A 19514-nucleotide genomic window follows, 5' to 3' on the forward strand; every position below is an offset into this window, starting at 1 on the left:
TCTGTACTGGCAATAAAAAAAAAAGTTTCCAATTTAAATAGCTAGAGAATAAAAACAATTTGCCAGTAATGTGAAAAAACCTACAGCACCAGGTGTTCCCATGTGGTCTCCCACCCAAGTACTAACCAGGCCCAACATTGCTTAGCTTCCAAGATCAGACGAGATTGGGCATATCCAATGTGGTATGGCTGTAGGTGAGATACCTGCTCTTTTTTGCCCTCTTCTCTTCTATCACCAGGTAAGCTAATAAAAAAGCTTCCTAACTGTTTTTGCTTACTGAAAAAAATCATGTGTTGGTAATGTAAAAAGACCTACAGGACATGATATTAGCAGGGGATCTTAAATTAAACTACTAAAGAGGCTCAACACTGTTTAGCTGCCAAAAGCAGTTGGAATTGGGCCTAAACAGTGTGGTAAGTCTTTAGGTGATGGCTATTGTGTCTGTTTGACCTCTTACAAATGTCTCTACAGGCAATAAAAAGAAAAAGTTTCCAATTTAAATAGCTAGAGAATAAAAACAATTTGCCAGTAATGTGAAAAAACCTACAGCACCTGGTGTTCCCATGTGGTCTCCCACCCAAGTACTAACCAGGCCCAACACTGCTTAGCTTCCAAGATCAGACGAGATTGGGCATATCCAATGTGGTATGGCTGTAGGTGAGATACAGGCACTTTTTTGCCCTCTTCTACTTCTATCACCAGGTAAGCTAATAAAAAAGTTTCGTAACTGTTTTTGCTTACTGAAAAAAATCACGTGTTGGCAATGTAAAAAGACCTACAGGACATGATATTAGCAGGGGATCTTAAATTTAACTACTAAAGAGGCTCAACACTGTTTAGCTGCCAAAAGCAGTTGGAATTGGGCCTAAACAGTGTGGTAAGTCTTTAGGTGATGGCTATTGTGTATGTTTGACCTCTTCTAAATGTCTGTGCTGGCAATAAAAAGAAAAAGTTTCCAATTTAAATAGATAGAGAATAAAAACAATTTGCCAGTAATGTGAAAAAACCTACAGCACCTGGTGTTCCCATGTGGTCTCCCACCCAAGTACTAACCAGGCCCAACACTGCTTAGCTTCCAAGATCAGACGAGATTGGGCCTATCCAATGTGGTATGGCTGTAGGTAAGATGCATGCACTTTTTTGCCCTCTTCTACTTCTATCACCAGGTAAGCTAATAAAAAAGTTTCCTAACTGTTTTGGCTTAATGAAAAAAATCATGTTTTGGTAATGTAAAAAGACCTACAGGACATGATATTAGCAGGGGATCTTAAATGAAACTACTAAAGAGGCTCATACACTGTTTAGCTGCCAAATGCAGTTGGAATTGGGCCTAAACAGTGTGGTAAGTCTTTAGGTGATGGCTATTGTGTCTGTTTGACCTCTTCCAAATGTCTGTACTGGCAATAAAAAGAAAAAGTTTCCAATTTAAATAGCTAGAGAATAAAAACAATTTGCCAGTAATGTGAAAAAACCTACAGCACCAGGTGCTCCCATGTGGTCTCCCACCCAAGTACTAACCAGGCCCAACACTGCTTAGCTTCCAAGATCAGACGAGATTGGGCCTATCCAATGTGGTATGGCTGTAGGTGAGATACATGCTCTTTTTTGCCCTCTTCTCTTCTATCACCAGGTAAGCTAATAAAAAAGCTTCCTAACTGTTTTTGCTTACTGAAAAAAATCATGTGTTGGTAATGTAAAAAGACCTACAGGACATGATATTAGCAGGGGATCTTAAATTAAACTACTAAAGAGGCTCAACACTGTTTAGCTGCCAAAAGCAGTTGGAATTGGGCCTAAACAGTGTGTTAAGTCTTTCGGTGATGGCTATTGTGTCTGTTTGACCTCTTACAAATGTCTCTACAGGCAATAAAAAGAAAATGTTTCCAATTTAAATAGCTAGAGAATAAAAACAATTTGCCAGTAATGTGAAAAAACCTTCAGCTCCTGGTGTTCCCATGTGGTCTCCCACCCAAGTACTAACCAGGCCCAACACTGCTTAGCTTCCAAGATCAGACGAGATTGGGCCTATCCAATGTGGTATGGCTGTAGGTGAGATACATGCTCTTTTTTGCCCTCTTCTCTTCTATCACCAGGTAAGCTAATAAAAAAGCTTCCTAACTGTTTTTGCTTACTGAAAAAAATCATGTGTAGGTAATGTAAAAAGACCTACAGGACATGATATTAGCAGGGGATCTTAAATTAAACTACTAAAGAGGCTCAACACTGTTTAGCTGCCAAAAGCAGTTGGAATTGGGCCTAAACAGTGTGGTAAGTCTTTAGGTCAGTGGTTCCCAACCTGGGGTACTAGTACCCCTGGGGGTACTCTGCAGACCAGTTGGGGGTACTTGAAAATAACATTGGTAATGGCGGAAGAAGGAAAAGTCTTTTGATGGCGGCAGAAGACTCCCATTGCCATGGAGACGAACCACGTTGTGTCACTTTTGGTTCTGTCTGCAGCGTCATTAGTGTCTCCTTGTGCTTTTGCCTGACCAGCAATCCACTAGGAGCTACCTACGCTGCCCTCAGACATCAGCAATCATCTGCCCCGTGTGAGGTGTCGAGAAAGCAGTGGCATTAATCCTACAGGCATTATTAGTGGGAACCCCGATGACAGTACACAGCCAGCGGCCAGACACAGAGGATTCCTGACTGCATACTACTCCTTAATATAAGGACACGCATTAGTACACGCATACTGCTCACTTCCACTACACTCGTAAGTAATGTGGATATTTCAAATTGAGATGAGGGGGTACTCATAAATTAAAAGTCTAATCAAGGGGTACAGGAGATAAAAAAGGTTGGGAACCACTGCTTTAGGTGATGGCTATTGTGTCTGTTTGACCTCTTCCAAATGTCTGTACTGGCAATAAAAAGAAAAAGTTTCCAATTTAAATAGCTAGAGAATAAAAACAATTTGCCAGTAATGTGAAAAAACCTACAGCACCAGGTGTTCCCATGTGGTCTCCCACCCAAGTACTAACCAGGCCCAACACTGCTTAGCTTCTAAGATCAGACGAGATTGGGCCTATCCAATGTGGTATGGCTGTAGGTGAGATACATGATCTTTTTTGCCCTCTTCTCTTCTATCACCAGGTAAGCTAATAAAAAAGCTTCCTAACTGTTTTTGCTTACTGAAAAAAATCATGTGTTGGTAATGTAAAAAGACCAACAGGACATGATATTAGCAGGGGATCTTAAATTAAACTACTAAAGAGGCTCAACACTGTTTAGCTGCCAAAAGCAGTTGGAATTGGGCCTAAACAGTGTAGTAAGTCTTTAGGTGATGGCTATTGTGTCTGTTTGACCTCTTACAAATGTCTCTACAGGCAATAAAAAGAAAAAGTTTCCAATTTAAATAGCTAGAGAATAAAAACAATTTGCCAGTAATGTGAAAAAACCTACAGCACCTGGTGTTCCCATGTGGTCTCCCACCCAAGTACTAACCAGGCCCAACACTGCTTAGCTTCCAAGATCAGACGAGATTGGGCATATCCAACGTGGTATGGCTGTAGGTGAGATACAGGCACTTTTTTGCCCTCTTCTACTTCTATCACCAGGTAAGCTAATAAAAAAGTTTCGTAACTGTTTTTGCTTACTGAAAAAAATCATGTTTTGGCAATGTAAAAAGACCTACAGGACATGATATTAGCAGGGGATCTTAAATTAAACTACTAAAGAGGCTCAACACTGTTTAGCTGCCAAAAGCAGTTGGAATTGGGCCTAAACAGTGTGGTAAGTCTTTAGGTGATGGCTATTGTGTATGTTTGACCTCTTCTAAATGTCTGTGCTGGCAATAAAAAGAAAAAGTTTCCAATTTAAATAGATAGAGAATAAAAACAATTTGCCAGTAATGTGAAAAAACCTACAGCACCTGGTGTTCCCATGTGGTCTCCCACCCAAGTACTAACCAGGCCCAACACTGCTTAGCTTCCAAGATCAGACGAGATTGGGCCTATCCAATGTGGTATGGCTGTAGGTGAGATGCATGCACTTTTTTGCCCTCTTCTACTTCTATCACCAGGTAAGCTAATAAAAAAGTTTCCTAACTGTTTTGGCTTAATGAAAAAAATCATGTTTTGGTAATGTAAAAAGACCTACAGGACATGATATTAGCAGGGGATCTTAAATGAAACTACTAAAGAGGCTCATACACTGTTTAGCTGTCAAAAGCAGTTGGAATTGGGCCTAAACAGTGTGGTAAGTCTTTAATTGATGGCTATTGTGTCTGTTTGACCTCTTCCAAATGTCTGTACTGGCAATAAAAAGAAAAAGTTTCCAATTTAAATAGCTAGAGAATAAAAACAATTTGCCAGTAATGTGAAAAAACCTACAGCACCAGGTGTTCCCATGTGGTCTCCCACCCAAGTACTAACCAGGCCCAACACTGCTTAGCTTCCAAGATCAGACGAGATTGGGCCTATCCAATGTGGTATGGCTGTAGGTGAGATACATGCTCTTTTTTGCCCTCTTCTCTTCTATCACCAGGTAAGCTAATAAAAAAGCTTCCTAACTGTTTTTGCTTACTGAAAAAAATCATGTGTTGGTAATGTAAAAAGACCTACAGGACATGATATTAGCAGGGTATCTTAAATTAAACTACTAAAGAGGCTCAACACTGTTTAGCTGCCAAAAGCAGTTGGAATTAGGCCTAAACAGTGTGGTAAGTCTTTAGGTGATGGCTATTGTGTCTGTTTGACCTCTTACAAATGTCTCTACAGGCAATAAAAAGAAAAAGTTTCCAATTTAAATAGCTAGAGAATAAAAAAAATTTGCCAGTAATGTGAAAAAACCTACAGCACCTGGTGTTCCCATGTGGTCTCCCACCCAAGTACTAACCAGGCCCAACACTGCTTAGCTTCCAAGATAAGACGAGATTGGGCCTATCCAATGTGGTATGGCTGTAGGTGAGATACATGCTCTTTTTTGCCCTCTTCTCTTCTATCACCAGGTAAGCTAATAAAAAAGCTTCCTAACTGTTTTTGCTTACTGAAAAAAATCATGTGTTGGTAATGTAAAAAGACCTACAGGACATGATATTAGCAGGGGATCTTAAATTAAACTACTAAAGAGGCTCAACACTGTTTAGCTGCCAAAAGCAGTTGGAATTGGGCCTAAACAGTGTGGTAAGTCTTTAGGTGATGGCTATTGTGTCTGTTTGACCTCTTACAAATGTCTCTACAGGCAATAAAAAGAAAAAGTTTCCAATTTAAATAGCTAGAGAATAAAAACAATTTGCCAGTAATGTGAAAAAACCTACAGCACCAGGTGTTCCCATGTGGTCTCCAACCCAAGCACTAACCAGGCCCAACACTGCTTAGCTTCCAAGATCAGACGAGATTGGGCATATCCAAAGTGGTATGGCTGTAGGTAAGATACAGCCACTTTTTTGCCCTCTTCTACTTCTATCACCAGGTAAGCTAATAAAAAAGTTTCGTAACTGTTTTTGCTTACTGAAAAAAATAATGTGTTGGCAATGTAAAAAGACCTACAGGACATGATATTAGCAGGGGATCTTAAATTAAACTACTAAAGAGGCTCAACACTGTTTAGCTGCCAAAAGCAGTTGGAATTGGGCCTAAACAGTGTGGTAAGTCTTTAGGTGATGGCTATTGTGTATATTTGACCTCTTCTAAATGTCTGTGCTGGCAATAAAAAGAAAAAGTTTCCAATTTAAATAGATAGAGAATAAAAACAATTTGCCAGTAATGTGAAAAAACCTACAGCACCAGGTGTTCCCATGTGGTCTCCCACCCAAGTACTAACCAGGCCCAACACTGCTTAGCTTCCAAGATCAGACGAGACTGGGCCTATCCAATGTGGTATGGCTGTAGGTGAGATACATGCTCTTTTTTGCCCTCTTCTCTTCTATCACAAGGTAAGCTAATAAAAAAGCTTCCTAACTGTTTTTGCTTACTGAAAAAAATCATGTGTTGGTAATGTAAAAAGACCTACAGGACATGATATTAGCAGGGGATCTTAAATTAAACTACTAAAGAGGCTCAACACTGTTTAGCTGCCAAAAGCAGTTGGAATTGGGCCTAAACAGTGTGGTAAGTCTTTAGGTGATGGCTATTGTGTATATTTGACCTCTTCTAAATGTCTGTGCTGGCAATAAAAAGAAAAAGTTTCCAATTTAAATAGATAGAGAATAAAAACAATTTGCCAGTAATGTGAAAAAACCTACAGCACCAGGTGTTCCCATGTGGTCTCCCACCCAAGTACTAACCAGGCCCAACACTGCTTAGCTTCCAAGATCAGACGAGATTGGGCCTATCCAATGTGGTATGGCTGTAGGTGAGATACATGCTCTTTTTTGCCCTATTCTCTTCTATCACAAGGTAAGCTAATAAAAAAGCTTCCTAACTGTTTTTTGCTTACTGAAAAAAATCATGTGTTGGTAATGTAAAAAGACCTACAGGACATGATATTAGCAGGGGATCTTAAATGAAACTACTAAAGAGGCTCAACACTGTTTAGCTGCCAAAAGCAGTTGGAATTGGGCCTAAACAGTGTGGTAAGTCTTTAGGTGATGGCTATTGTGTCTGTTTGACCTCTTACAAATGTCTCTACAGGCAATAAAAAGAAAAAGTTTCCAATTTAAATAGCTAGAGAATAAAAACAATTTGCCAGTAATGTGAAAAACCTACAGCACCTGGTGTTCCCATGTGGTCTCCCACCCAAGTACTAACCAGGCCCAACACTGCTTAGCTTCCAAGATCAGACGAGATTGGGCATATCCAATGTGGTATGGCTGTAGGTGAGATACAGGCACTTTTTTGCCCTCTTCTACTTCTATCACCAGGTAAGCTAATAAAAAAGTTTCGTAACTGTTTTTGCTTACTGAAAAAAATCATGTGTTGGCAATGTAAAAAGACCTACAGGACATGATATTAGCAGGGGATCTTAAATTAAACTACTAAAGAGGCTCAACACTGTTTAGTTGCCAAAAGCAGTTGGAATTGGGCCTAAACAGTGTGGTAAGTCTTTAGGTGATGGCTATTGTGTATGTTTGACCTCTTCTAAATGTCTGTGCTGGCAATAAAAAGAAAAAGTTTCCAATTTAAATAGATAGAGAATAAAAACAATTTGCCAGTAATGTGAAAAAACCTACAGCACCTGGTGTTCCCATGTGGTCTCCCACCCAAGTACTAACCAGGCCCAACACTGCTTAGCTTCCAAGATCAGACGAGATTGGGCCTATCCAATGTGGTATGGCTGTAGGTGAAATGCATGCACTTTTTTGCCCTCTTCTACTTCTATCACCAGGTAAGCTAATAAAAAAGTTTCCTAACTGTTTTGGCTTAATGAAAAAAATCATGTTTTGGTTATGTAAAAAGACCTACAGGACATGATATTAGCAGGGGATCTTAAATGAAACTACTAAAGAGGCTTATACACTGTTTAGCTGCCAAAAGCAGTTGGAATTGGGCCTAAACAGTGTGGTAAGTCTTTAGGTGATGGCTATTGTGTCTGTTTGACCTCTTCCAAATGTCTGTACTGGCAATAAAAAGAAAAAGTTTCCAATTTAAATAGCTAGAGAATAAAAACAATTTGCCAGTAATGTGAAAAAACCTACAGCACCTGGTGTTCCCATGTGGTCTCCCACCCAAGTACTAACCAGGCCCAACACTGCTTAGCTTCCAAGATCAGACGAGATTGGGCCTATCCAATGTGGTATGGCTGTAGGTGAGATACATGCTCTTTTTTGCCCTCTTCTCTTCTATCACCAGGTAAGCTAATAAAAAAGCTTCCTAACTGTTTTTGCTTACTGAAAAAAATCATGTGTTGGTAATGTAAAAAGACCTACAGGACATGATATTAGCAGGGGATCTTAAATTAAACAACTAAAGAGGCTCAACACTGTTTAGCGGCCAAAAGCAGTTGGAATTGGGCCTAAACAGTGTGTTAAGTCTTTCGGTGATGGCTATTGTGTCTGTTTGACCTCTTTCAAATGTCTGTACTGGCAATAAAAAGAAAAAGTTTCCAATTTAAATAGCTAGAGAATAAAAACAATTTGCCAGTAATGTGAAAAAACCTACAGCACCAGGTGTTCCCATGTGGTCTCCCACCCAAGTACTAACCAGGCCCAACACTGCTTAGCTTCCAAGATCAGACGAGATTGGGCCTATCCAATGTGGTATGGCTGTAGGTGAGATACATGATCTTTTTTGCCCTCTTCTCTTCTATCACCAGGTAAGCTAATAAAAAAGCTTCCTAACTGTTTTTGCTTACTGAAAAAAATCATGTGTTGGTAATGTAAAAAGACCTACAGGACATGATATTAGCAGGGGATCTTAAATTAAACTACTAAAGAGGCTCAACACTGTTTAGCTGCCAAAAGCAGTTGGAATTGGGCCTAAACAGTGTGGTAAGTCTTTAGGTGATGGCTATTGTGTCTGTTTGACCTCTTACAAATGTCTCTACAGGCAATAAAAAGAAAAAGTTTCCAATTTAAATAGCTAGAGAATAAAAACTATTTGCTAGTAATGTGAAAAAACCTACAGCACCTGGTGTTCCCATGTGGTCTCCCACCCAAGTACTAACCAGGCCCAACACTGCTTAGCTTCCAAGATCAGACGAGATTGGGCATATCCAATGTGGTATGGCTGTAGGTGAGATACAGGCACTTTTTTGCCCTCTTCTACTTCTATCACCAGGTAAGCTAATAAAAAAGTTTCCTAACTGTTTTGGCTTAATGAAAAAAATCATGTTTTGGTTATGTAAAAAGACCTACAGGACATGATATTAGCAGGGGATCTTAAATGAAACTACTAAAGAGGCTCATACACTGTTTAGCTGCCAAAAGCAGTTGGAATTGGGCCTAAACAGTGTGGTAAGTCTTTAGGTGATGGCTATTGTGTCTGTTTGACCTCTTCCAAATGTCTGTACTGGCAATAAAAAGAAAAAGTTTCCAATTTAAATAGCTAGAGAATAAAAACAATTTGCCAGTAATGTGAAAAAACCTACAGCACCTGGTGTCCCCATGTGGTCTCACACCCAAGTACTAACCAGGCCCAACACTGCTTAGCTTCCAAGATCAGACGAGATTGGGCCTATCCAATGTGGTATGGCTGTAGGTGAGATACATGCTCTTTTTTGCCCTCTTCTCTTCTATCACCAAGTAAGCTAATAAAAAAAGCTTCCTAACTGTTTTTGCTTACTGAAAAAAATCATGTGTTGGTAATGTAAAAAGACCTACAGGACATGATATTAGCAGGGGATCTTAAAATAAACTACTAAAGAGGCTCAACACTGTTTAGCTGCCAAAAGCAGTTGTAATTGGGCCTAAACAGTGTGGTAAGTCTTTAGGTGATGGCTATTGTGTCTGTTTGACCTCTTTCAAATGTCTGTACTGGCAATAAAAAGAAAAAGTTTCCAATTTAAATAGCTAGAGAATAAAAACAATTTGCCAGTAATGTGAAAAAACCTACAGCACCAGGTGTTCCCATGTGGTCTCCCACCCAAGTACTAACCAGGCCCAACACTGCTTAGCTTCCAAGATCAGACGAGATTGGGCCTATCCAATGTGGTATGGCTGTAGGTGAGATACATGATCTTTTTTGCCCTCTTCTCTTCTATCACCAGGTAAGCTAATAAAAAAGCTTCCTAACTGTTTTTGCTTACTGAAAAAAATCATGTGTTGGTAATGTAAAAAGACCTACAGGACATGATATTAGCAGGGGATCTTAAATTAAACTACTAAAGAGGCTCAACACTGTTTAGCTGCCAAAAGCAGTTGGAATTGGGCCTAAACAGTGTGGTAAGTCTTTAGGTGATGGCTATTGTGTCTGTTTGACCTCTTACAAATGTCTCTACAGGCAATAAAAAGAAAAAGTTTCCAATTTAAATAGCTAGAGAATAAAAACTATTTGCCAGTAATGTGAAAAAACCTACAGCACCTGGTGTTCCCATGTGGTCTCCCACCCAAGTACTAACCAGGCCCAACACTGCTTAGCTTCCAAGATCAGACGAGATTGGGCATATCCAATGTGGTATGGCTGTAGGTGAGATACAGGCACTTTTTTGCCCTCTTCTACTTCTATCACCAGGTAAGCTAATAAAAAAGTTTCCTAACTGTTTTGGCTTAATGAAAAAAATCATGTTTTGGTTATGTAAAAAGACCTACAGGACATGATATTAGCAGGGGATCTTAAATGAAACTACTAAAGAGGCTCATACACTGTTTAGCTGCCAAAAGCAGTTGGAATTGGGCCTAAACAGTGTGGTAAGTCTTTAGGTGATGGCTATTGTGTCTGTTTGACCTGTTCCAAATGTCTGTACAGGCAATAAAAAGAAAAAGTTTCCAATTTAAATAGCTAGAGAATAAAAACAATTTGCCAGTAATGTGAAAAAACCTAAAGCACCAGGTGTTCTCATGTGGTCTCCCACCCAAGTACTATCCAGGCCCAACACGGCTTAGCTTCCAAGATCAGACGAGATTGGGCCTATCCAATGTGGTATGGCTGTAGGTGAGATACATGCTCTTTTTTGCCCTCTTCTCTTCTATCACCAGGTAAGCTAATAAAAAAGCTTCCTAACTGTTTTTGCTTACTGAAAAAAATCATGTGTTGGTAATGTAAAAAGACCTACAGGACATGATATTAGCAGGGGATCTTAAATTAAACTACTAAAGAGGCTCAACACTGTTTAGCTGCCAAAAGCAGTTGGAATTGGGCCTAAACAGTGTGGTAAGTCTTTAGGTGATGGCTATTGTGTCTGTTTGACCTCTTACAAATGTCTCTACGGGCAATAAAAAGAAAAAGTTTCCAATTTAAATAGCTAGAGAATAAAAACAATTTGCCAGTAATGTGAAAAAACCTACAGCACCTGGTGTTCCCATATGGTCTCCCACCCAAGTACTAACCAGGCCCAACACTGCTTAGCTTCCAAGATCAGACGAGATTGGGCATATCCAATGTGGTATGGCTGTAGGTGAGATACAGGCACTTTTTTGCCCTCTTCTACTTCTATCACCAGGTAAGCTAATAAAAAAGTTTCGTAACTGTTTTTGCTTACTGAAAAAAATCATGTGTTGGCAATGTAAAAAGACCTACAGGACATGATATTAGCAGGGGATCTTAAATTAAACTACTAAAGAGGCTCAACACTGTTTAGCTGCCAAAAGCAGTTGGAATTGGGCCTAAACAGTGTGGTAAGTCTTTAGGTGATGGCTATTGTGTCTGTTTGACCTCTTACAAATGTCTACAGGCAATAAAAAGAAAAAGTTTCCAATTTAAATAGCTAGAGAATAAAAACAATTTGCCAGTAATGTGAAAAAACCTACAGCACCTGGTGTTCACATATGGTCTCCCACCCAAGTACTAACCAGGCCCAACACTGCTTAGCTTCCAAGATCAGACGAGATTGGGCATATCCAATGTGGTATGGCTGTAGGTGAGATACAGGTACTTTTTTGCCCTCTTCTACTTCTATCACCAGGTAAGCTAATAAAAAAGTTTCGTAACTGTTTTTGCTTACTGAAAAAAATCATGTGTTGGCAATGTAAAAAGACCTACAGGACATGATATTAGCAGGGGATCTTAAATAAAACTACTAAAGAGGCTCAACACTGTTTAGCTGCCAAAAGCAGTTGGAATTGGGCCTAAACAGTGTGGTAAGTCTTTAGGTGATGGCTATTGTGTATGTTTGACCTCTTCTAAATGTCTGTGCTGGCAATAAAAAGAAAAAGTTTCCAATTTAAATAGATAGAGAATAAAAACAATTTGCCAGTAATGTGAAAAAACCTACAGCACCTGGTGTTCCCATGTGGTCTGCCACCCAAGTACTAACCAAGCCCAACACTGCTTAGCTTCCAAGATCAGACGAGATTGGGCCTATCCAATGTGGTATGGCTGTAGGTGAAATACATGCACTTTTTTTCCCTCTTCTACTTCTATCACCAGGTAAGCTAATAAAAAAGTTTCCTAACTGTTTTGGCTTAATGAAAAAAATCATGTTTTGGTAATGTAAAAAGACCTACTGGACATGATATTAGCAGGGGATCTTAAATGAAACTACTAAAAAGGCTCATACACTGTTTAGCTGCCAAAAGCAGTTGGAATTGGGCCTAAACAGTGTGGTAAGTCTTTAGGTGATGGCTATTGTGTCTGTTTGACCTCTTCCAAATGTCTGTACTGGCAATAAAAAGAAAAAGTTTCCAATTTAAATAGCTAGAGAATAAAAACAATTTGCCAGTAATGTGAAAAAACCTACAGCACCAGGTGTTCCCATGTGGTCTCCCACCCAAGTACTAACCAGGCCCAATACTGCTTAGCTTCCAAGATCAGGCCTATCCAATGTGGTATGGCTGTAGGTGAGATACATGCTCTTTTTCGCCCTCTTCTCTTCTATCACCAGGTAAGCTAATAAAAAAGCTTCCTAACAGTTTTTGCTTACTGAAAAAAATCATGTGTTGGTAATGTAAAAAGACCTACAGGACATGATATTAGCAGGGGATCTTAAATGAAACTACTAAAGAGGCTCATACACTGTTTAGCTGCCAAAAGCAGTTGGAATTGGGCCTAAACAGTGTGGTAAGTCTTTAGGTGATGGCTATTATGTCTGTTTGACCTCTTCCAAATGTCTGTACTGGCAATAAAAAAAAAGTTTTCAATTTAAATAGCTAGAGAATAAAAACAATTTGCCAGTAATGTGAAAAAACCTACAGCACCAGGTGTTCCCATGTGGTCTCCCACCCAAGTACTAACCAGGCCCAACACTGCTTAGCTTCCAAGATCAGACGAGATTGGGCATATCCAATGTGGTATGGCTGTAGGTGAGATACATGCTCTTTTTTGCCCTCTTCTCTTCTATCACCAGGTAAGCTAATAAAAAAGCTTCCTAACTGTTTTTGTTTACTGAAAAAAATCATGTGTTGGTAATGTAAAAAGACCTACAGGACATGATATTAGCAGGGGATCTTAAATGAAACTACTAAAGAGGCTCAACACTGTTTAGCTGCCAAAAGCAGTTGGAATTGGGCCTAAACAGTGTGGTAAGTCTTTAGGTGATGGCTATTGTGTCTGTTTGACCTCTTACAAATGTCTCTACAGGCAATAAAAAGAAAAAGTTTCCAATTTAAATAGCTAGAGAATAAAAACAATTTGCCAGTAATGTGAAAAAACCTACAGCACCTGGTGTTCCCATGTGGTCTCCCACCCAAGTACTAACCAGGCCCAACACTGCTTAGCTTCCAAGATCAGACGAGATTGGGCATATCCAATGTGGTATGGCTGTAGGTGAGATACAGGCACTTTTTTGCCCTCTTCTACTTCTATCACCAGGTAAGCTAATAAAAAAGTTTCGTAACTGTTTTTGCTTACTGAAAAAAATCATGTGTTGGCAATGTAAAAAGACCTACAGGACATGATATTAGCAGGGGATCTTAAATTTAACTACTAAAGAGGCTCAACACTGTTTAGCTGCCAAAAGCAGTTGGAATTGGGCCTAAACAGTGTGGTAAGTCTTTAGGTGATGGCTATTGTGTATGTTTGACCTCTTCTAAATGTCTGTGCTGGCAATAAAAAGAAAAAGTTTCCAATTTAAATAGATAGAGAATAAAAACAATTTTCCAGTAATGTGAAAAAACCTACAGCACCTGGTGTTCCCATGTGGTCTCCCACCCAAGTACTAACCAGGCCCAACACTGCTTAGCTTCCAAGATCAGACGAGATTGGGCCTATCCAATGTGGTATGGCTGTAGGTAAGATGCATGCACTTTTTTGCCCTCTTCTACTTCTATCACCAGGTAAGCTAATAAAAAAGTTTCCTAACTGTTTTGGCTTAATGAAAAAAATCATGTTTTGGTAATGTAAAAAGACCTACAGGACATGATATTAGCAGGGGATCTTAAATGAAACTACTAAAGAGGCACATACACTGTTTAGCTGCCAAATGCAGTTGGAATTGGGCCTAAACAGTGTGGTAAGTCTTTAGGTGATGGCTATTGTGTCTGTTTGACCTCTTCCAAATGTCTGTACTGGCAATAAAAAGAAAAAGTTTCCAATTTAAATAGCTAGAGAATAAAAACAATTTGCCAGTAATGTGAAAAAACCTACAGCACCTGGTGTTCCCATGTGGTCTCCCACCCAAGTACTAACCAGGCCCAACACTGCTTAGCTTCCAAGATCAGACGAGATTGGGCATATCCAATGTGGTATGGCTGTAGGTGAGATACATGCTCTTTTTTGCCCTCTTCTCTTCTATCACCAGGTAAGCTAATAAAAAAGCTTCCTAACTGTTTTTGCTTACTGAAAAAAATCATGTGTTGGTAATGTAAAAAGACCTACAGGACATGATATTAGCAGGGGATCTTAAATTAAACTACTAAAGAGGCTCAACACTGTTTAGCTGCCAAAAGCAGTTGGAATTGGGCCTAAACAGTGTGTTAAGTCTTTCGGTGATGGCTATTGTGTCTGTTTGACCTCTTACAAATGTCTCTACAGGCAATAAAAAGAAAATGTTTCCAATTTAAATAGCTAGAGAATAAAAACAATTTGCCAGTAATGTGAAAAAACCTACAGCACCTGGTGTTCCCATGTGGTCTCCCACCCAAGTACTAACCAGGCCCAACACTGTTTAGCTTCCAAGATCAGACGAGATTGGGCCTATCCAATGTGGTATGGCTGTAGGTGAGATACATGCTCTTTTTTGCCCTCTTCTCTTCTATCACCAGGTAAGCTAATAAAAAAGCTTCCTAACTGTTTTTGCTTACTGAAAAAAATCATGTGTTGGTAATGTAAAAAGACCTACAGGACATGATATTAGCAGGGGATCTTAAATTAAACTACTAAAGAGGCTCAACACTGTTTAGCTGCCAAAAGCAGTTGGAATTGGGCCTAAACAGTGTGGTAAGTCTTTAGGTGATGGCTATTGTGTCTGTTTGACCTCTTCCAAATGTCTGTACTGGCAATAAAAAGAAAAAGTTTCCAATTTAAATAGCTAGAGAATAAAAACAATTTGCCAGTAATGTGAAAAAACCTACAGCACCAGGTGTTCCCATGTGGTCTCCCACCCAAGTACTAACCAGGCCCAACACTGCTTAGCTTCCAAGATCAGACGAGATTGGGCCTATCCAATGTGGTATGGCTGTAGGTGAGATACATGATCTTTTTTGCCCTCTTCTCTTCTATCACCAGGTAAGCTAATAAAAAAGCTTCCTAACTGTTTTTGCTTACTGAAAAAAATCATGTGTTGGTAATGTAAAAAGACCTACAGGACATGATATTAGCAGGGGATCTTAAATTAAACTACTAAAGAGGCTCAACACTGTTTAGCTGCCAAAAGCAGTTGGAATTGGGCCTAAACAGTGTGGTAAGTCTTTAGGTGATGGCTATTGTGTCTGTTTGACCTCTTACAAATGTCTCTACAGGCAATAAAAAGAAAAAGTTTCCAATTTAAATAGCTAGAGAATAAAAACAATTTGCCAGTAATGTGAAAAAACCTACAGCACCTGGTGTTCCCATGTGGTCTCCCACCCAAGTACTAACCAGGCCCAACACTGCTTAGCTTCCAAGATCAGACGAGATTGGGCATATCCAATGTGGTATGGCTGTAGGTGAGATACAGGCACTTTTTTGCCCTCTTCTACTTCTATCACCAGGTAAGCTAATAAAAAAGTTTCGTAACTGTTTTTGCTTACTGAAAAAAATCATGTGTTGGCAATGTAAAAAGACCTACAGGACATGATATTAGCAGGGGATCTTAAATTAAACTACTAAAGAGGCTCAACACTGTTTAGCTGCCAAAAGCAGTTGGAATTGGGCCTAAACAGTGTGGTAAGTCTTTAGGTGATGGCTGTTGTGTATGTTTGACCTCTTCTAAATGTCTGTGCTGGCAATAAAAAGAAAAAGTTTCCAATTTAAATAGATAGAGAATAAAAACAATTTGCCAGTAATGTGAAAAAACCTACAGCACCTGGTGTTCCCATGTGGTCTCCAACCCAAGTACTAACCAGGCCCAACACTGCTTAGCTTCCAAGATCAGACGAGATTGGGCCTATCCAATGTGGTATGGCTGTAGGTGAGATGCATGCACTTTTTTGCCCTCTTCTACTTCTATCACCAGGTAAGCTAATAAAAAAGTTTCCTAACTGTTTTGGCTTAATGAAAAAAATCATGTTTTGGTAATGTAAAAAGACCTACAGGACATGATATTAGCAGGGGATCTTAAATGAAACTACTAAAGAGGCTCATACACTGTTTAGCTGTCAAAAGCAGTTGGAATTGGGCCTAAACAGTGTGGTAAGTCTTTAATTGATGGCTATTGTGTCTGTTTGACCTCTTCCAAATGTCTGTACTGGCAATAAAAAGAAAAAGTTTCCAATTTAAATAGCTAGAGAATAAAAACAATTTGCCAGTAATGTGAAAAAATCTACAGCACCAGGTGTTCCCATGTGGTCTCCCACCCAAGTACTAACCAGGCCCAACACTGCTTAGCTTCCAAGATCAGACGAGATTGGGCCTATCCAATGTGGTATGGCTGTAGGTGAGATACATGCTCTTTTTTGCCCTCTTCTCTTCTATCACCAGGTAAGCTAATAAAAAAGCTTCCTAACTGTTTTTGCTTACTGAAAAAAATCATGTGTTGGTAATGTAAAAAGACCTACAGGACATGATATTAGCAGGGTATCTTAAATTAAACAACTAAAGAGGCTCAACACTGTTTAGCGGCCAAAAGCAGTTGGAATTGGGCCTAAACAGTGTGTTAAGTCTTTCGGTGATGGCTATTGTGTCTGTTTGACCTCTTACAAATGTCTCTACAGGCAATAAAAAGAAAATGTTTCCAATTTAAATAGCTAGAGAATAAAAACAATTTGCCAGTAATGTGAAAAAACCTACAGCACCTGGTGTCCCCATGTGGTCTCACACCCAAGTACTAACCAGGTTCAACACTGCTTAGCTTCCAAGATCAGACGAGATTGGGCCTATCCAATGTGGTATGGCTGTAGGTGAGATACATGCTCTTTTTTGCCCTCTTCTCTTCTATCACCAGGTAAGCTAATAAAAAAGCTTCCTAACTGTTTTTGCTTACTGAAAAAAATCATGTGTTGGTAATGTAAAAAGACCTACAGGACATGATATTAGCAGGGGATCTTAAAATAAACTACTAAAGAGGCTCAACACTGTTTAGCTGCCAAAAGCAGTTGGAATTGGGCCTAAACAGTGTGGTAAGTCTTTAGGTGATGGCTATTGTGTCTGTTTGACCTCTTTCAAATGTCTGTACTGGCAATAAAAAGAAAAAGTTTCCAATTTAAATAGCTAGAGAATAAAAACAATTTGCCAGTAATGTGAAAAAACCTACAGCACCAGGTGTTCCCATGTGGTCTCCCACCCAAGTACTAACCAGGCCCAACACTGCTTAGCTTCCAAGATCAGACGAGATTGGGCCTATCCAATGTGGTATGGCTGTAGGTGAGATACATGATCTTTTTTGCCCTCTTCTCTTCTATCACCAGGTAAGCTAATAAAAAAGCTTCCTAACTGTTTTTGCTTACTGAAAAAAATCATGTGTTGGTAATGTAAAAAGACCTACAGGACATGATATTAGCAGGGGATCTTAAATTAAACTACTAAAGAGGCTCAACACTGTTTAGCTGCCAAAAGCAGTTGGAATTGGGCCTAAACAGTGTGGTAAGTCTTTAGGTGATGGCTATTGTGTCTGTTTGACCTCTTACAAATGTCTCTACAGGCAATAAAAAGAAAATGTTTCCAATTTAAATAGCTAGAGAATAAAAACAATTTGCCAGTAATGTGAAAAAACCTACAGCACCTGGTGTTCCCATGTGGTCTCCCACCCAAGTACTAACCAGGCCCAACACTGCTTAGCTTCCAAGATCAGACGAGATTGGGCATATCCAATGTGGTATAGCTGTAGGTGAGATACAGGCACTTTTTTGCCCTCTTCTACTTCTATCACCAGGTAAGCTAATAAAAAAGTTTCCTAACTGTTTTGGCTTAATGAAAAAAATCATGTTTTGGTTATGTAAAAAGACCTACAGGACATGATATTAGCAGGGGATCTTAAATGAAACTACTAAAGAGGCTCAACACTGTTTAGCTGCCAAAAGCAGTTGGAATTGGGCCTAAACAGTGTGGTAAGTCTTTAGGTGATGGCTATTGTGTCTGTTTGACCTGTTCCAAATGTCTGTACAGGCAATAAAAAGAAAAAGTTTCCAATTTAAATAGCTAGAGAATAAAAACAATTTGCCAGTAATGTGAAAAAACCTAAAGCACCAGGTGTTCTCATGTGGTCTCCCACCCAAGTACTATCCAGGCCCAACACGGCTTAGCTTCCAAGATCAGACGAGATTGGGCCTATCCAATGTGGTATGGCTGTAGGTGAGATACATGCTCTTTTTTGCCCTCTTCTCTTCTATTACCAGGTAAGCTAATAAAAAAGCTTCCTAACTGTTTTTGCTTACTGAAAAAAATCATGTGTTGGTAATGTAAAAAGACCTACAGGACATGATATTAGCAGGGGATCTTAAATTAAACTACTAAAGAGGCTCAACACTGTTTAGCTGCCAAAAGCAGTTGGAATTGGGCCTAAACAGTGTGGTAAGTCTTTAGGTGATGGCTATTGTGTCTGTTTGACCTCTTACAAATGTCTCTACAGGCAATAAAAAGAAAAAGTTTCCAATTTAAATAGCTAGAGAATAAAAACAATTTGCCAGTAATGTGAAAAACCCTACAGCACCTGGTGTTCCCATGTGGTCTCCCACCCAAGTACTAACCAGCCCCAACACTGCTTAGCTTCCAAGATCAGACGAGATTGGGCATATCCAATGTGGTATGGCTGTAGGTGAGATACAGGCACTTTTTTGCCCTCTTCTACTTCTATCACCAGGTAAGCTAATAAAAAAGTTTCGTAACTGTTTTTGCTTACTGAAAAAAATCATGTGTTGGCAATGTAAAAAGACCTACAGGACATGATATTAGCAGGGGATCTTAAATTTAACTACTAAAGAGGCTCAACACTGTTTAGCTGCCAAAAGCAGTTGGAATTGGGCCTAAACAGTGTGGTAAGTCTTTAGGTGATGGCTATTGTGTATGTTTGACCTCTTCTAAATGTCTGTGCTGGCAATAAAAAGAAAAAGTTTCCAATTTAAATAGATAGAGAATAAAAACAATTTGCCAGTAATGTGAAAAAACCTACAGCACCAGGTGTTCCCATGTGGTCTCCCACCCAAGTACTAACCAGGCCCAACACTGCTTAGCTTCCAAGATCAGACGAGATTGGGCCTATCCAATGTGGTATGGCTGTAGGTAAGATGCATGCACTTTTTTGCCCTCTTCTACTTCTATCACCAGGTAAGCTAATAAAAAAGTTTCCTAACTGTTTTGGCTTAATGAAAAAAATCATGTTTTGGTAATGTAAAAAGACCTACAGGACATGATATTAGCAGGGGATCTTAAATGAAACTACTAAAGAGGCTCATACACTGTTTAGCTGCCAAATGCAGTTGGAATTGGGCCTAAACCGTGTGGTAAGTCTTTAGGTGATGGCTATTG

At 39.4% G+C, this 19514-nt stretch overlaps 35 non-coding genes and 6 pseudogenes across 35 annotated transcripts; all 41 read right to left on the reverse strand.

The window, feature by feature from the left end:
• Positions 1-77: 77 nt before the first annotated feature.
• Positions 78-196, reverse strand: LOC146022972 (5S ribosomal RNA). Its single transcript, XR_014452405.1, has one exon. It is a non-coding gene; the product is annotated as a 5S ribosomal RNA (ribosomal RNA).
• Positions 197-540: 344 nt separating this feature from the next.
• LOC146022825 (5S ribosomal RNA) lies at positions 541-659 on the reverse strand. The gene has a single exon (XR_014452266.1). It is a non-coding gene; the product is annotated as a 5S ribosomal RNA (ribosomal RNA).
• Positions 660-1004: 345 nt separating this feature from the next.
• On the reverse strand, positions 1005-1123 carry LOC146021872 (5S ribosomal RNA). The gene has a single exon (XR_014451345.1). It is a non-coding gene; the product is annotated as a 5S ribosomal RNA (ribosomal RNA).
• Positions 1124-1469: 346 nt separating this feature from the next.
• Positions 1470-1588, reverse strand: LOC146022897 (5S ribosomal RNA). The gene has a single exon (XR_014452335.1). It is a non-coding gene; the product is annotated as a 5S ribosomal RNA (ribosomal RNA).
• A 344-nt stretch (positions 1589-1932) lies between these two features.
• On the reverse strand, positions 1933-2051 carry LOC146024500 (5S ribosomal RNA). Its single transcript, XR_014453878.1, has one exon. It is a non-coding gene; the product is annotated as a 5S ribosomal RNA (ribosomal RNA).
• An 884-nt stretch (positions 2052-2935) lies between these two features.
• LOC146023807 (5S ribosomal RNA) lies at positions 2936-3054 on the reverse strand. The gene has a single exon (XR_014453211.1). It is a non-coding gene; the product is annotated as a 5S ribosomal RNA (ribosomal RNA).
• Positions 3055-3398: 344 nt separating this feature from the next.
• On the reverse strand, positions 3399-3517 carry LOC146021417 (5S ribosomal RNA). The gene has a single exon (XR_014450904.1). It is a non-coding gene; the product is annotated as a 5S ribosomal RNA (ribosomal RNA).
• A 345-nt stretch (positions 3518-3862) lies between these two features.
• Positions 3863-3981, reverse strand: LOC146021873 (5S ribosomal RNA). Its single transcript, XR_014451346.1, has one exon. It is a non-coding gene; the product is annotated as a 5S ribosomal RNA (ribosomal RNA).
• Positions 3982-4327: 346 nt separating this feature from the next.
• On the reverse strand, positions 4328-4446 carry LOC146022212 (5S ribosomal RNA). Its single transcript, XR_014451677.1, has one exon. It is a non-coding gene; the product is annotated as a 5S ribosomal RNA (ribosomal RNA).
• Positions 4447-4790: 344 nt separating this feature from the next.
• On the reverse strand, positions 4791-4909 carry LOC146024487 (5S ribosomal RNA). Its single transcript, XR_014453866.1, has one exon. It is a non-coding gene; the product is annotated as a 5S ribosomal RNA (ribosomal RNA).
• Positions 4910-5253: 344 nt separating this feature from the next.
• Positions 5254-5372, reverse strand: LOC146024762 (5S ribosomal RNA; annotated as a pseudogene).
• Positions 5373-5717: 345 nt separating this feature from the next.
• Positions 5718-5836, reverse strand: LOC146023404 (5S ribosomal RNA). Its single transcript, XR_014452823.1, has one exon. It is a non-coding gene; the product is annotated as a 5S ribosomal RNA (ribosomal RNA).
• Positions 5837-6180: 344 nt separating this feature from the next.
• Positions 6181-6299, reverse strand: LOC146022213 (5S ribosomal RNA). Its single transcript, XR_014451678.1, has one exon. It is a non-coding gene; the product is annotated as a 5S ribosomal RNA (ribosomal RNA).
• Positions 6300-6643: 344 nt separating this feature from the next.
• On the reverse strand, positions 6644-6762 carry LOC146022837 (5S ribosomal RNA). The gene has a single exon (XR_014452277.1). It is a non-coding gene; the product is annotated as a 5S ribosomal RNA (ribosomal RNA).
• A 345-nt stretch (positions 6763-7107) lies between these two features.
• LOC146021874 (5S ribosomal RNA) lies at positions 7108-7226 on the reverse strand. Its single transcript, XR_014451347.1, has one exon. It is a non-coding gene; the product is annotated as a 5S ribosomal RNA (ribosomal RNA).
• Positions 7227-7572: 346 nt separating this feature from the next.
• On the reverse strand, positions 7573-7691 carry LOC146021876 (5S ribosomal RNA). The gene has a single exon (XR_014451348.1). It is a non-coding gene; the product is annotated as a 5S ribosomal RNA (ribosomal RNA).
• Positions 7692-8035: 344 nt separating this feature from the next.
• On the reverse strand, positions 8036-8154 carry LOC146022214 (5S ribosomal RNA). The gene has a single exon (XR_014451679.1). It is a non-coding gene; the product is annotated as a 5S ribosomal RNA (ribosomal RNA).
• A 344-nt stretch (positions 8155-8498) lies between these two features.
• Positions 8499-8617, reverse strand: LOC146022848 (5S ribosomal RNA). Its single transcript, XR_014452288.1, has one exon. It is a non-coding gene; the product is annotated as a 5S ribosomal RNA (ribosomal RNA).
• Positions 8618-8963: 346 nt separating this feature from the next.
• Positions 8964-9082, reverse strand: LOC146024885 (5S ribosomal RNA; annotated as a pseudogene).
• A 345-nt stretch (positions 9083-9427) lies between these two features.
• On the reverse strand, positions 9428-9546 carry LOC146022215 (5S ribosomal RNA). The gene has a single exon (XR_014451680.1). It is a non-coding gene; the product is annotated as a 5S ribosomal RNA (ribosomal RNA).
• Positions 9547-9890: 344 nt separating this feature from the next.
• LOC146022860 (5S ribosomal RNA) lies at positions 9891-10009 on the reverse strand. Its single transcript, XR_014452300.1, has one exon. It is a non-coding gene; the product is annotated as a 5S ribosomal RNA (ribosomal RNA).
• Positions 10010-10355: 346 nt separating this feature from the next.
• Positions 10356-10474, reverse strand: LOC146024906 (5S ribosomal RNA; annotated as a pseudogene).
• A 344-nt stretch (positions 10475-10818) lies between these two features.
• Positions 10819-10937, reverse strand: LOC146025564 (5S ribosomal RNA). Its single transcript, XR_014454223.1, has one exon. It is a non-coding gene; the product is annotated as a 5S ribosomal RNA (ribosomal RNA).
• Positions 10938-11280: 343 nt separating this feature from the next.
• Positions 11281-11399, reverse strand: LOC146022504 (5S ribosomal RNA). The gene has a single exon (XR_014451957.1). It is a non-coding gene; the product is annotated as a 5S ribosomal RNA (ribosomal RNA).
• Positions 11400-11744: 345 nt separating this feature from the next.
• LOC146024221 (5S ribosomal RNA) lies at positions 11745-11863 on the reverse strand. The gene has a single exon (XR_014453610.1). It is a non-coding gene; the product is annotated as a 5S ribosomal RNA (ribosomal RNA).
• A 346-nt stretch (positions 11864-12209) lies between these two features.
• Positions 12210-12318, reverse strand: LOC146025289 (5S ribosomal RNA; annotated as a pseudogene).
• Positions 12319-12661: 343 nt separating this feature from the next.
• Positions 12662-12780, reverse strand: LOC146025419 (5S ribosomal RNA). The gene has a single exon (XR_014454118.1). It is a non-coding gene; the product is annotated as a 5S ribosomal RNA (ribosomal RNA).
• A 344-nt stretch (positions 12781-13124) lies between these two features.
• On the reverse strand, positions 13125-13243 carry LOC146022872 (5S ribosomal RNA). Its single transcript, XR_014452311.1, has one exon. It is a non-coding gene; the product is annotated as a 5S ribosomal RNA (ribosomal RNA).
• Positions 13244-13588: 345 nt separating this feature from the next.
• On the reverse strand, positions 13589-13707 carry LOC146021878 (5S ribosomal RNA). Its single transcript, XR_014451350.1, has one exon. It is a non-coding gene; the product is annotated as a 5S ribosomal RNA (ribosomal RNA).
• Positions 13708-14053: 346 nt separating this feature from the next.
• LOC146022884 (5S ribosomal RNA) lies at positions 14054-14172 on the reverse strand. Its single transcript, XR_014452322.1, has one exon. It is a non-coding gene; the product is annotated as a 5S ribosomal RNA (ribosomal RNA).
• Positions 14173-14516: 344 nt separating this feature from the next.
• LOC146022900 (5S ribosomal RNA) lies at positions 14517-14635 on the reverse strand. The gene has a single exon (XR_014452338.1). It is a non-coding gene; the product is annotated as a 5S ribosomal RNA (ribosomal RNA).
• Positions 14636-14979: 344 nt separating this feature from the next.
• LOC146022216 (5S ribosomal RNA) lies at positions 14980-15098 on the reverse strand. Its single transcript, XR_014451681.1, has one exon. It is a non-coding gene; the product is annotated as a 5S ribosomal RNA (ribosomal RNA).
• A 344-nt stretch (positions 15099-15442) lies between these two features.
• Positions 15443-15561, reverse strand: LOC146022895 (5S ribosomal RNA). Its single transcript, XR_014452333.1, has one exon. It is a non-coding gene; the product is annotated as a 5S ribosomal RNA (ribosomal RNA).
• A 345-nt stretch (positions 15562-15906) lies between these two features.
• LOC146024218 (5S ribosomal RNA) lies at positions 15907-16025 on the reverse strand. Its single transcript, XR_014453607.1, has one exon. It is a non-coding gene; the product is annotated as a 5S ribosomal RNA (ribosomal RNA).
• Positions 16026-16371: 346 nt separating this feature from the next.
• Positions 16372-16490, reverse strand: LOC146023476 (5S ribosomal RNA). The gene has a single exon (XR_014452891.1). It is a non-coding gene; the product is annotated as a 5S ribosomal RNA (ribosomal RNA).
• Positions 16491-16834: 344 nt separating this feature from the next.
• On the reverse strand, positions 16835-16953 carry LOC146025149 (5S ribosomal RNA; annotated as a pseudogene).
• Positions 16954-17297: 344 nt separating this feature from the next.
• On the reverse strand, positions 17298-17416 carry LOC146022217 (5S ribosomal RNA). Its single transcript, XR_014451682.1, has one exon. It is a non-coding gene; the product is annotated as a 5S ribosomal RNA (ribosomal RNA).
• A 344-nt stretch (positions 17417-17760) lies between these two features.
• On the reverse strand, positions 17761-17879 carry LOC146021434 (5S ribosomal RNA). Its single transcript, XR_014450921.1, has one exon. It is a non-coding gene; the product is annotated as a 5S ribosomal RNA (ribosomal RNA).
• Positions 17880-18224: 345 nt separating this feature from the next.
• Positions 18225-18343, reverse strand: LOC146024907 (5S ribosomal RNA; annotated as a pseudogene).
• Positions 18344-18687: 344 nt separating this feature from the next.
• Positions 18688-18806, reverse strand: LOC146024313 (5S ribosomal RNA). The gene has a single exon (XR_014453698.1). It is a non-coding gene; the product is annotated as a 5S ribosomal RNA (ribosomal RNA).
• A 345-nt stretch (positions 18807-19151) lies between these two features.
• On the reverse strand, positions 19152-19270 carry LOC146022218 (5S ribosomal RNA). The gene has a single exon (XR_014451683.1). It is a non-coding gene; the product is annotated as a 5S ribosomal RNA (ribosomal RNA).
• Positions 19271-19514: the final 244 nt, after the last annotated feature.

Source organism: Crinia signifera, chromosome 7, assembly GCF_055691185.1.
Source record: "Crinia signifera chromosome 7, ASM5569118v1, whole genome shotgun sequence".
Taxonomy (NCBI): Eukaryota; Metazoa; Chordata; class Amphibia; order Anura; family Myobatrachidae; genus Crinia; species Crinia signifera.